The 12,115-nt window shown below is 38.0% G+C and overlaps 1 long non-coding RNA gene across 1 annotated transcript in view; it reads left to right on the top strand.

The window, feature by feature from the left end:
- LOC137242608 (uncharacterized) overlaps positions 1–12,115 on the top strand; it is a 201,050-nt gene that overhangs the window by 153,167 nt on the left and 35,768 nt on the right. The gene's annotated exons all lie outside the window — the stretch shown is intronic.

Raw genomic sequence — 12,115 nt, 5'->3', positions numbered from 1 at the left:
ATAGCTTATCCAATCCAATTGTCAACCTCACCTACCCGTGGCGAATCCTGTTTCATTAACAGCCGAGGCTCTGGCAACCCCGAACTCCTGATGGATCAAGGGGGTGGGAGGGCGGTATGACATAGAAGGTTTCATGTGGTCATAACGAATCGTTTCCCGAGATGATCGGGCTGGTATTATTGTGCTTGTTACCGGAACGTACCGGATCTGCATCCGGCAAAGGACCATCAACATCGATAACACTCTACAAGGCCTTCGGGGAGTGTCCTTATCGCTACAACAAAAACAGCAACGTTTGGAATTGCACGCTAGAAATAGCAGCTTGAAACTGGGAAGCTTGTGCTGAAGTTTTGTAGTTTTTCCTTTGTGCTATCTCTTCAAAGGCTTCGAATATTGCTGGCTGAAGTTCAATGTAAGGGCACACCGCTTCCTGGCATTGGCCCATCTTGTTGGGCAGATGCTTTGCAATTTTTGTCTTCGACTTCTTTTTATACCCAGCGGTACTTATACACAGGATATTATAACTTTGATTGGATAACGGCTGGTTGTACAGGTATAAAAGAATCGAGATAGATATAGACTTCCATATATCAAAATCATCAGTATCAAAAAAATTTGATTGTGCCATGTCTGTCCGTCCGTCCGTCTGTGCGTTAACACGGTGACTTGAGTAAATATTGAGATATCTTCAGCAAATTTGATACACGAGCTTATCTGAACCCAGAATAGATTGGTATTGAAAATGAGCGAAATCGGATGACAACCACGCCCACTTTTTATATATATAACATTTTGGAAAACATAAAAACCTGATTATATAGTAAGTAATACACCTAGAATCTTGAAATTTGACGTGTGGACTGATATAGAGACTTTTCATAAAAATTATAAAAAATATTTTATATGGGCGTGGCACCGCCCACTTGTGATAAAATCAATTTTACAAATATTATTAATCATAAATCAAAAAGGAATGCACATAAAACAAAAAACAACAGCATTTCAAGTGCACAGTTGGATATGTAATGTTCGGTTTCACCAGAACTTAGACTTCTTTACTTGTTGCATAATCCAATTTTTTTCTGGAAACGTTTTGCCTTTTTGGCCATTGGTAAAAATCAAAATAAATGCACCCTGCCTACATCTTCTTACAATCAAATATTCGACATAAAATAATGAAGTTAAACCAAAACTTCATTGCTAAATAAAACAGTAACAAGTGAGGGGAAAAGTATGCAACATTGAGTAGCATATGATAACAAAGAATAACAGTATAACTCAGATACTCTTTCATAAGACTTAGGCGGTTATTCCCTATGACCACATTGTACTAAATGTTACATACTTTTCTGCGCACTTGATACTGTTTAAGATATTTTTAGCCATTGAGTTTAATAGCGTTTTCTTTTCTGGCAAAAGTCTTATGCTTTTTGCATGCCACGCAAGGGTTGTAAATATATTTTGTTCTATTCTAAAAAGCAGGTAACATCTTTACGGGGTATTTCGTTTTTTTTGTGAACATTGTTGCCTGCTCGCAACGCAAAAGGGTTACACTTTTACCTTGCAAAAAATGGCGGTGTGGCAGTGCAACTCTGCTAAGCTAGCTGATCGTGACAATTTATTTTTGTAACTTCACATATTTTTGGGCGAAGAAAATTGAAATGAAGGAAATAATTGCTAATGAATTTTTATTATCATTGACAGCGCGTTTGTGAAAATCAGTTAATACAAGCCATTCATGTTCTTTGCATGAACTATAAATGTTCAAAATTTTCTGAGGTAGGAGTAGCTCTATTACAGCTTTATCATTTACTTAGGCAACAATTTATTTCAGAAAAGAAAACGCTATAAGGGTTAGCGAATGTTGGAGGTCGAGGGTAGGACCATTATCTGGTAGACTCGAACCAGTACATTGTGGAAAGCAATAAAGAACGTTTTTGTCATCGAAAAGCTACTCATCAAATAGATAGCCGATGATTACTCTACTCCGCTCAAAGAGAGGAATCTTCGAGATGGCGAAACCGATACCCCAATCCTTTATGACAAAGCAATCCTACATGACGAAGTCGGAAATATTCCGCCTAAATAATGAAAAAGTGCCGGACAACATTGCACTATCCACCGAGCTGTGAGCGTAGAGCTGATTAAGAGCATGCCACGAAGTATGGTCGAACAATTAGAATGGGAGAGAGCGACGTAATCTGCGTCCTTAATATTACATGAAAGGTTTTGGTAAGCGCATTGTGCGAAACACAGAAGCCCGAGGTCAACAAAAAGCGTGCATATGATGATGCTACTCACATTTTATGCCTTCCAAAGCTTGTCGTAAAACCTACTTCTCAACACACAAATGAAACCGCCACTGTGCTACGCCAAAACGGGCGAAGAAAGCCTTCATTTTTTTTGGTACTTCCAATATATGTCCGTTACTCGTTCTTTTGTTCAGGTATAGCCAAGCAGGGTTTAAACAAGGCATAACTTGTTACGCAATAGCCAATATCTTCGAGGCGGTATTTTCGAAGTTACATAGTTCTGGTTACGAGATAAAGAAATCTTTTAATGGATAGACTTTTAGTCTTTTTATTCTATTCATGTGAAGAAACCTCTTCAGAGAAAAAGTGAGCAAGGTACGGAGACCGGGAAGTTTTACAGAGGGAAGTAAATAATTTTCGAATCAGTCAGTCATCAAGAAAGTGAAAATATCGGAACGTTCCGGATTCATATCCCACAAAGATTAGCTCACATCGTAACATTCGGGTAATCTTGGGTAAATAATTTCATATTTAATTCTACATATATTTTTTGCAATAAAAAAACAACAATAAACTTCCTTTTTAACTGGATACTATCTCTAATTCCATATTAAAATGACACTGAAAATCACTTAGCTCAATTACAAACCAATTATTTGGAATTGTTGCAAAAGTCAAAATGAAATGACAATGAGTTAACGCAAAGCAGCAACTCCTGTCAAGCATCCGGTAATATATATCACAACAAAAACAAACAAACAATGAAGAACAACAAAAAACCAAGCAAAACAGGAAAATGATTGCAAACAACATAAATGAGTAATACAAACAGTAATGTTAGAGCCAATCGCAGTGTTAAGGCAACATTAAACACCTTGTGGAATTATTTCCGCCACTAACACGACGCACTTCAATGTTTTTCTGCGCTACTACTTTTCGTTATTGTTGCAGATGTTAAGACCAACAGTACTGAGCTGGTGTCAAGTTAACTTTGGAGCCGCTTGTGGCCAGTATTTACTTACAAACAATTAGAGTAGATGACATGAGATGACAAACATACCGACGTAACAGCGTAGGAAAGGAAGAGGAAAGGAAGGGAGAAATGTGAGAATGGATGACAGGTCAGTTGCGGTCGACTGTATCAAAAGGCCAAAAGTTGTGCGAACGGAAGAGGGTAGCATGGTAAATATAAGCTGCATGGTTGAAGGGAGAAAAGTACTGAAACTAAATTGCGCAATGTGGTAAGAATTGGCTCGTGAGTGGAGAGACTCTAGAAGAATTTTGAGGTGATACCACAAAACTTCCGTTGCGATGAAAAGGTGAATGGGCAAACAAATAGAGTTGGGAAATTCAAAGAATTGATATCAAAACAAATAAGGAAGTCTTACAGTCTGCTAATAACCCTACGTTATATACCCAACTGCTCGTTTGTAAAGTAGCTACAACAAAGACGTCAGCATCATACTAGCGGTGGTATCAGCTTAGTGCTTGATCCGATAACAGAAGCCTCTCTTGTTCAGAGGCAGAGAGCGGGTGAACAGCGAAATTCCAAACTTGAAATCCGCACGTTCATTTCGCAAGTGCCTATTTGGGATCAAGATCGGCTTGACAGTTCCAAGGTACATTGTTTTGCCCATATAATTCCAGATAAAGCTAGTTCAGTAACGTTGTCAATGAGAAATGAGCTTTCAGCCGCTTATACACGTGGCGAATCTTGTTTATTTAGCTGGCGAAGCTCTGGAGATCCCAAGCTCCTCAAGAAAAGAGGGGATTTGATGACCCAGAAGGTTCAACGTGGTTGTTGTAGCAGTGCTTCGCCCCACGTAATAGATGCGACCGATCACAAATTGTCATCAATATCCTCTAACGGGAGTCCAAGGAAACTTGCTGTTCCAACAGGGGTGGACCATAATGAAAGGGGTGTTAGAGGCGTTGATTCCACATTACAATTAAAGATATGGTTGGTGTCATCTGGGGACACATTGCAAGCGGGGCATACATTTTGTATGTCGGGGTTGATTCTGGATAAGTAAGAGTTTAACCTGTTACAGTATCCAGAACTAAGTTGAGCTATAGTGACTCGCGTTTCCCTGGGGAGTATGCGTTCCTTTTCCGCAAGTTTTGGGTACTGTTCTTTGAGTACTGGATTCAACGGGTAATTCCTGGCATAAAGGTCCGACGCCTGTTTGTCGAGTTCACTGAGGACTTGCTTGGGTTTGTTCGCTTCATACAGCTGGGTTCTCAGGTGCCGTATTTCCTCATAGTGCTTACCGAGATGACTCCTTAAGCCCCTAGGCGGTGTTGGCTCATCAATCAGATGTCTGTTGGAATGCCCAGATTTCTGGGTATTCAACAGGAACTCTTTAGTTAGCATCTCATTTCTCTCCCTGGTGGGGAGTATTCTCGCCTCATTATGTATATGGTGTTCTGGGGACATAAGAAGACAGTCCGTGGCGGTTCTGAGAGCAGTATTTTGCAGGCCTGTAGCTTCTTCCAGTGAGTAGTTTTTAGGCTTGGCGACCATATAGGGGACGAGTAGCATGCAATCGGCTGGCCAATTGCTTTGTATGTGGTAATGAGCGTTTCTTTGTCTTTTCCCCAAGTACTGCCAGCAAGGGATTAGAGGATCTTATTATGGCTCTGGATTTTCGATACAATTGCGGCTACATGCTCACCAAAATGTAGATCCTGATCAAACGTCACACCGAAGATTTTGGGGTGTAGAACAGTCGTTAGCGTAGTGCCATCGACGTGGATGTTCAAAATGGTCGACATTTGGGACGTCCATGTTATAGATAAGGTCGCGGAGGATTTAGTGGGTGATAATGCCAAGTTTCGCGATGCGAAAAAACTGGTGAGATCAGGGAGGTAGCCGTTTATTCTGTTGCAAAGCTCATCTATCTGTGGGCCTGGGCCTGAGGCCATTATTGTGCAGACGTCGGCGTAGGAAACGATAGTAACTCCTTCTGGTGGCGAAGGTAGCTAAGATATATATGCACTTCATAATTCTGCAATTAAACTATTCAACGTGGTCATATTAAACAGTTTTCGCGATCGTCGGGCTAATACCTTAATGGTGATATTTTCCGGAACGTACCGGATTATTATTGGGCAAAGGACAACCGACATCGGTTGTACCACAATTCGGGTGTTCTCTGTGTCGCTTCATGGAAAAAATGAGAAGGTTAAGCAACACCTGATAATTCATAAAATCTCTCCCAGTGGCACACCCTTCATCTCCCTCCCCCGTTGCTACCGTCTCAGCAATCTACTGATAAATGTGATTACGTGTGTAGGTTTGGTTCTAGTGACAGTAACGCCCTTTCAATGGCCGTAGGACATTGTTAAATGCTTCTTCGATGCAAGAAAAGGGCTTAAAAAAGTGTAATTCAAGGGTCTTCCTCCGCTATTTATTGCTTCTCAAGCTCAAATGTAAATTCTATCTACGCGACACAAATCGTGTTACTTCCCTCCAAAACAAAAACTATTAAAGAAGCAGGATGTTGCAAACTAGCAACATTTTCTTTTCTTAACTCTTAAGTTACTCTAAATCTTTAAAGTTTTAAGTAAATGTATGATAATATATACTATTGAAATTTTGTGTGTATTTAATTTATGTTATATCTTTAGATGAATAAGTAAATATCATTTTCGTATAATAACTTAATCAGATTGATGTACTGCCTAAAAGACCAAGTCTTCCTTGTACAAACTCTAAATAAATAAATAAATAAAAATATATTATTAATCACATATTAAACAGCTGAGACAGTGCGACACTAAGTTCCTCACGGAAGGAGAGGAGGGGTGGCCTTGAAGTTTCAACGCAGACATATCTAATCTTATCCGAGACGGTACTATATGGTGAACCTTCTATATAGTTTCAATATCCGAAAAATGTTAAAAAATATTGGTAACGTTCCACAAAAACATCGGGTATTGCCATTACATCTAATCAATGAAATCCCAGAAATGAGCTCAGCACAAATATTTTGCTCTTGTATGACCTCTCTGATTTAGACAACACAACGAACGTTAAGAGTATTAAGATGGCGAAAACTGTACTATTTGATGTGTTACGTTTTCTCTAACCCTTTCGAAAATTTTTCTAATTCTACTTTTACACAGGGTATTTTAACTTTGATTGGATAAAGGTTGGTTGTACAGGTATAAAGGAATCGAGATAGATTTAAACTTCCGTATATCAAAATTATCAGTATCGAAAAAAACATTTGATTCAGCCATGTCCTTCCGTCCGTCCGTCTTTCAGTTAACAGGATAACTTGAGTATATTGAGATATCTTCACCAAGTTTAGTACACGAGCTTTTCTGGACACAGAATATATTGGTATTGAAAATGAGCGAAATCGTATGATAACCACGCCCACTTTTTATATATATAACATTTTGGAAAACACAAAAAACCTGATTCTTTAGTAAATAATACACCCAGAATGTTTAAATTTGACGTGTGGACTGATATTGAGACTCTTGATAAAAATTTGAAAAAATTGTTTAAAATGGGCGTGGCACCGCCCACTTGTGATAAAATCAATTTTACAAATATTATTAATCATAAGTCAAAAATCGTTAAACCTATCGTAACAAAATTCGGCAGAGAGGTTGCCTTTACCATAAGGAATGCTTTGAAGAAGATTTAACGAAATCGGTTAAGGACCACGCCCACTTTTATATAAAAGATTTTAAAAGGGTCGTGGATTAATAAAATAAACAACATCTTTGCATAAGACGGCTTTATATCAATGGTGTTCCATTTCCCAAGTGGATATATGTATAACAATAAATAGGAAAACTTCAGATTTAAAAAAAATGGGCGTGGAACTACCCCTTTTATGACTAAGCCATTTTCTATGTTTCGGGAGCCATAACTCGAAGAAAAATTAGTTCAGAATAGAGCCATATGTATATGTATTATTGCGCATCCTTGTAACACTATTAAGCACACAAAACAAACAAAAACAGCATTTCAAGTGTACAGCTGGGTATGTAATGTTCGCTTTCACCCGAACTTATGCCTCCTTAATTGTTAGTTAGTTACTTTTTGATGTTAAACGCAAATAGTGAAAAAATCTTACTTGCAAGCTTTTTGACTTGTTCATGTTTCTTAAATTATTTGAATAAAAAATGTGTTAGTGCCTGTGAGATATTTAAGAATATCTAGAGCTTACCCGGGGTTTGAAGTTAAACCCCAACAGAGGTTAGATACTTTACCAGAAAAAAAATGTTTGGCTCTTTGAGAAGAACCTCGTCAACTTTTTACCAGTAACAACAGACAATGTTTTTTTTTTTTTATTATGGGCTTAAAGTATCATCGTTGTCATATTGAAGTTTATTGATATATTTTTTAATAAATAGTTAATAGCTTTTCCAAAACAATTTTCGAAAACAAGTTCATAGCAAATTGATAGCATACGATAACAAATCGACAGCATTTCGATAGAAAATCGATAACGTTTCGATCATAGATGCTTTCAAGAGCGATCTCGTTGTTGTTGTTGTTGTTGTAGTGATAAAGTTGCTCCCCGAAGGCTTTGGGGAGTGTCATCGATGTGATGGTCCTTTGCCGGATACAAATCCGGTACGCTCCGGTACCATAGCACCATTAAGGTACTAGCCCGACCATCTCGGGAACGATTTATGTGGCCACATTAAACCTTCAGGCCATTCCCTCCCTCCCTACCCCAAGTTCCATGAGGAGCTTGGGGTCGCCAGAGCCTTGTCTGTTAGTGAAACAGGATTCGCCGCGGATAGGTGAGGTTGACAATTGGGTTTGGAGAAGCTATATATTGCGCTGGCAACCTGAAGGGTTGCGCTACACAGCCCCTTGAATCTGGTATTTTAGTCGCCTCTTACGACAGGCATACCTACCGCGGATATATTCTGATCCCCTAACCCGCTGGGGGGGTGAGACTGTTCTAAGAGCGATCTCGTCGTCACCGTCCATGATTCCGAACCAAACATCATATCAGGACAGGTATGATGAGCGATTTGTAGAGCGTGGTTTTTGTTCGTCGAGCGAGGATTTTACTTTTCAGTTGTCTACTAAGTCCAAAGTAGCACTTGTTGACAACAAATATTCTCCATTCTAATCTGGCATTGTTTTTGCTGCTAGTAGTGGCTCTCAAATAAACGAAATAATTCAGAGTTCGAATTTATATCCATCAGCGGTGACGTGGCTGGCAAAGCGCGAATGCACAAACTCTTTCTTCGACGACAGCAAGTACATCATCTTGCCCTCATTTACCGCAATACTCACTTTTTCAAGCTTGCTTGCTTAAAAATGCACCTAAATAATATACCGATAATTTATAGATAAATATTTAAGAATACTTTGGCAATATATCGCCAAATTTTTCGGTAGCAGGCCGGTAACTCGTCCTTACAAATTTTATAACTTTTGTTGTCGAAAGCTAGTTTATAGCACTTCGATAACATATCGATAACAAGCCTATAACACGCCATAACTCGCTACTATGAAATTGATAGCATACCAATATCGCGTCCATAACAAACCAATAACTCATTGATAACAAACCGTTAGTAGATGCATATTGGAGAGATTTTCCGTTATCACTTATAACATTTTGTTTCGAGACAAACCATTTTCCGCATTGTGCCATCATCAGTGTCAATTTTCGTTCTGTCTCTAAACCAATTTTAGCAAGGGATGACGGAGAAACGTCCCAATATACATACATCAATTATCCACCGTGTCGAAAAATCAACAAAACAACATGAGACCGTTGATAATAATTTTATTGTACGCCGTTCAGTTCTAGTTTTGACTTCGGTTAGGACTTTAATCTTTACTTTCCTCTCCCCTCATTTTTTCCTTCTGTTCCTTTTATTTTCTTACCTTCGCTTTAATTTTCTTATTCTGATCATCTCCTTCCCTCTCTTATTCTGTTTCATCTTCTATAAGTTTCCTTACATTCCCTTGTGATTCACTTCGCCCTCTTAATATCGTAGATTTGTTTTTATGCCTTCGTTAGTTTCCACTAACGCATTTGCTGTCTGATTTCGCTCATCCCATATAGCATACCACTTTCAAACACTTCGCACATGCTAACCCATAACTTACACTTTCATCTTGGATTCCCCAGTACCGCGCGCAAAGAAATTTCACAGAAAAAAAAAATCAGCCTGATAACACAGGTATCTCTCATTACACTCCTTATACTTAAGACCGCTCGAAACGATCAAAAATTGCGCAACAGCTGGGTATATGTATCTGCATGCATATTGCACATACTACAAGTAAAAGTTTTGTACGAAATGTTTTTTTTTTGCCAAACAGCATTTCCGGCATTCATTGACATTAAGAGAAACAAACATGACCATACCGGTAAAAAGTTTTGCGAACTTATTTACTATGAGCCATAGCGTTACTTCCGCTGTGGTATCCGTTATGCCACATAGCTAGTTAGGGATTGTTTGCAACTGTTATTTTAAAAACTTTATTTTAACTCTTAATTGTTTTATTTATTTCCAGTGACGGATGAGTGCATACATCAGCATGTTGATAAATTCAATTGATATGCTCACAGACAAAGTTAGTTTTAACTCACTTATGAAATATTTGTTGAGGTCGAAAGCACCTGCATGTAAATCATTTCTATTTTATCATGAATTATACGAGTTCAGTGACCACACAACTTTTCAGCATTTATTGCAAACATTTTATTCTACATTTGTATTGTTCTTAACCCTCTGTTGAGTGAAGTATTTTTAGCCGGTCGTTAAAGTTTTACACTCTGTATTTTGCATTGAGGTCATTTGCAATTACATTTGCAACTGTGCATAATCTATCAATATACAAAAAAAGATACATCGACTTGGGTATGTGTGTATCTTTGAAGGTATGAGCTCCAAGGTCACTCCTCCGATTTTAACAAAATTTCAGTATATCTTCAGTTAACGGCGTTATTATGTATAACGCAAAGCGACGCGAAGAGTCACTTTCACCCAAGTGAAACCAAATTCGTATCATATAAAAGCATTCATTCACTTCGGTGACTCTCAGTGACTATCGGTGACTGTAGGTGATTGTCTTACGTTTTTTCGTATTATATAGCGACGCAAAGTGTCACGAACACTCATTTTTACTGTCAAAATATTCACTTGCTTCTGAGTCGCGTTTGCTTCATTCACTTGATTTTTTCATTGTCGTTTTTTTTATAATTTTTGAGTAAAAATCTTAGCTTTTCGGGAAAAAAAGATTGAAATTTTCCATAGACATAAAGGTTATATTTAGAGCTTCGTTCAATGTACATTTCATTAAAAAATTGTACAGGAATAAAAAAAATATAAGCGAAACCTATACAAATTATAGCCAGGGACCAGAACAGTTATTCCTTTTGTAATAAAAGTCCCTCAGAAAAAATGTTGGTATGGCCTAGAAGGTTCAATGTGGTCATATTAAATCGTTCCCGACATGGTCGAGCTTGTACCTTAATGGTGCTTGTTACCGGAACATACCGCATATTTATCCGGTAAAGGACCATCAATAACACTCCCTGAAACCTTCGGGGAGTTTCTTTATCGCTACAAGAACAACAACAGTTGGTTATGATTTTTCGATAACAAGTTTCTAGTGCTAGAAGCAAAAATTTTAAAGTGTCCCTACAGGTTTCAAATCCAGATATTTACGAGAATGGATTGGTGAAAAATTCGTTTCATTTGGATGAACCGTATCTTAGTTATAGGGTCGTACTTTTATTCTGTTAATAAAAAATATAAGTTTGGATTTAACTTTTATTGGTAATTCTTTATTTTAGCTCACAACTGCTAAAGAGGTGTCAAAGATGGGCTTTGGACCCAGGATCACGAACCCGAAAGCGGAAATTGGAAATTTTTTTTAGGAGATATTTGCAAACAAAATTGAAAATTTTCACGTGGTTGTTGTAATTTTGATGATTTTGTTGTACCCACAAGAAAAACTGGGTAAAAGTGTTTTGCGCGGATATAGACCCACCCAGGGTATTTTTTATAAGCGCGGCCGAAGTCTATATCCGCGCAAAACACTTTTACCCCAGTTTTTCTTGTGGCCGATACCCAACAAAAGTCATCCAAAAATTACAACAACCCCCGTTCGAAAATCTTTCATTTTGTTTGAAATATCTTCCTAAAAAAAATTTGAATTTCCGCTTTCGGATTCGTGGTCCTGGGATCAAAACGCCGTCTTTGACACCTCCATTTTAGCAAGTTGTGAGCTAAAGTAGAGAATTACCCTTTTATTTTCGGACTTATAAAATAAATATCCGGATTTTATTTCTTTGTGTAGATTTTTTTGAAAAAGGATGCATGATTCGTCATGAAAATGCTATGGGTATCCCCGGAATCCCATGCACCTTCACGAAGGAATAGTTTTTAACCGGACTTTTTCGAGTCAAGAAAAAAAAGCCTAAAATGAGTCACTATCTTTCGTCTTTCTTAGTTTTATGTCAAAAATTAATTCTGAGTAATAGGAAAATAAAAATAATAATTTTATTGTGGATTTTTTAATAACTATAATAATTATACCTCCGTGCTACTTTTTTTTTAAATGTTCTTATAAATCGGTGATTCTGCTGATTCTCGAACAACGTAGTGAATTATTTCGAGTCTCAAAAGTGTATCGCAAATAATCGACAAGCATCGGTACAATCCAGGTACGCAACATCTAAGCCCAGAGGAATTAGGTAAGGGGTACCAAAGGGTGGTGTCCTATCCTCGCTTCTGTTTAACTTCTATATATCGAAGCCCCTCACTGCAAGATAATGGCTACAGATCACGGGCCACCCATCGATGAGATAGGTAATAAAATAGACAACTATCTCCTGATCTCTCCAGATAAAGATAAA

Source organism: Eurosta solidaginis, chromosome 2, assembly GCF_040869045.1.
Source record: "Eurosta solidaginis isolate ZX-2024a chromosome 2, ASM4086904v1, whole genome shotgun sequence".
In the NCBI taxonomy this organism is placed as follows: domain Eukaryota; kingdom Metazoa; phylum Arthropoda; class Insecta; order Diptera; family Tephritidae; genus Eurosta; species Eurosta solidaginis.
The sequence above is the reverse complement of the archived record's forward strand: the minus strand, read 5'-3'. Positions and strand labels throughout refer to the sequence as shown.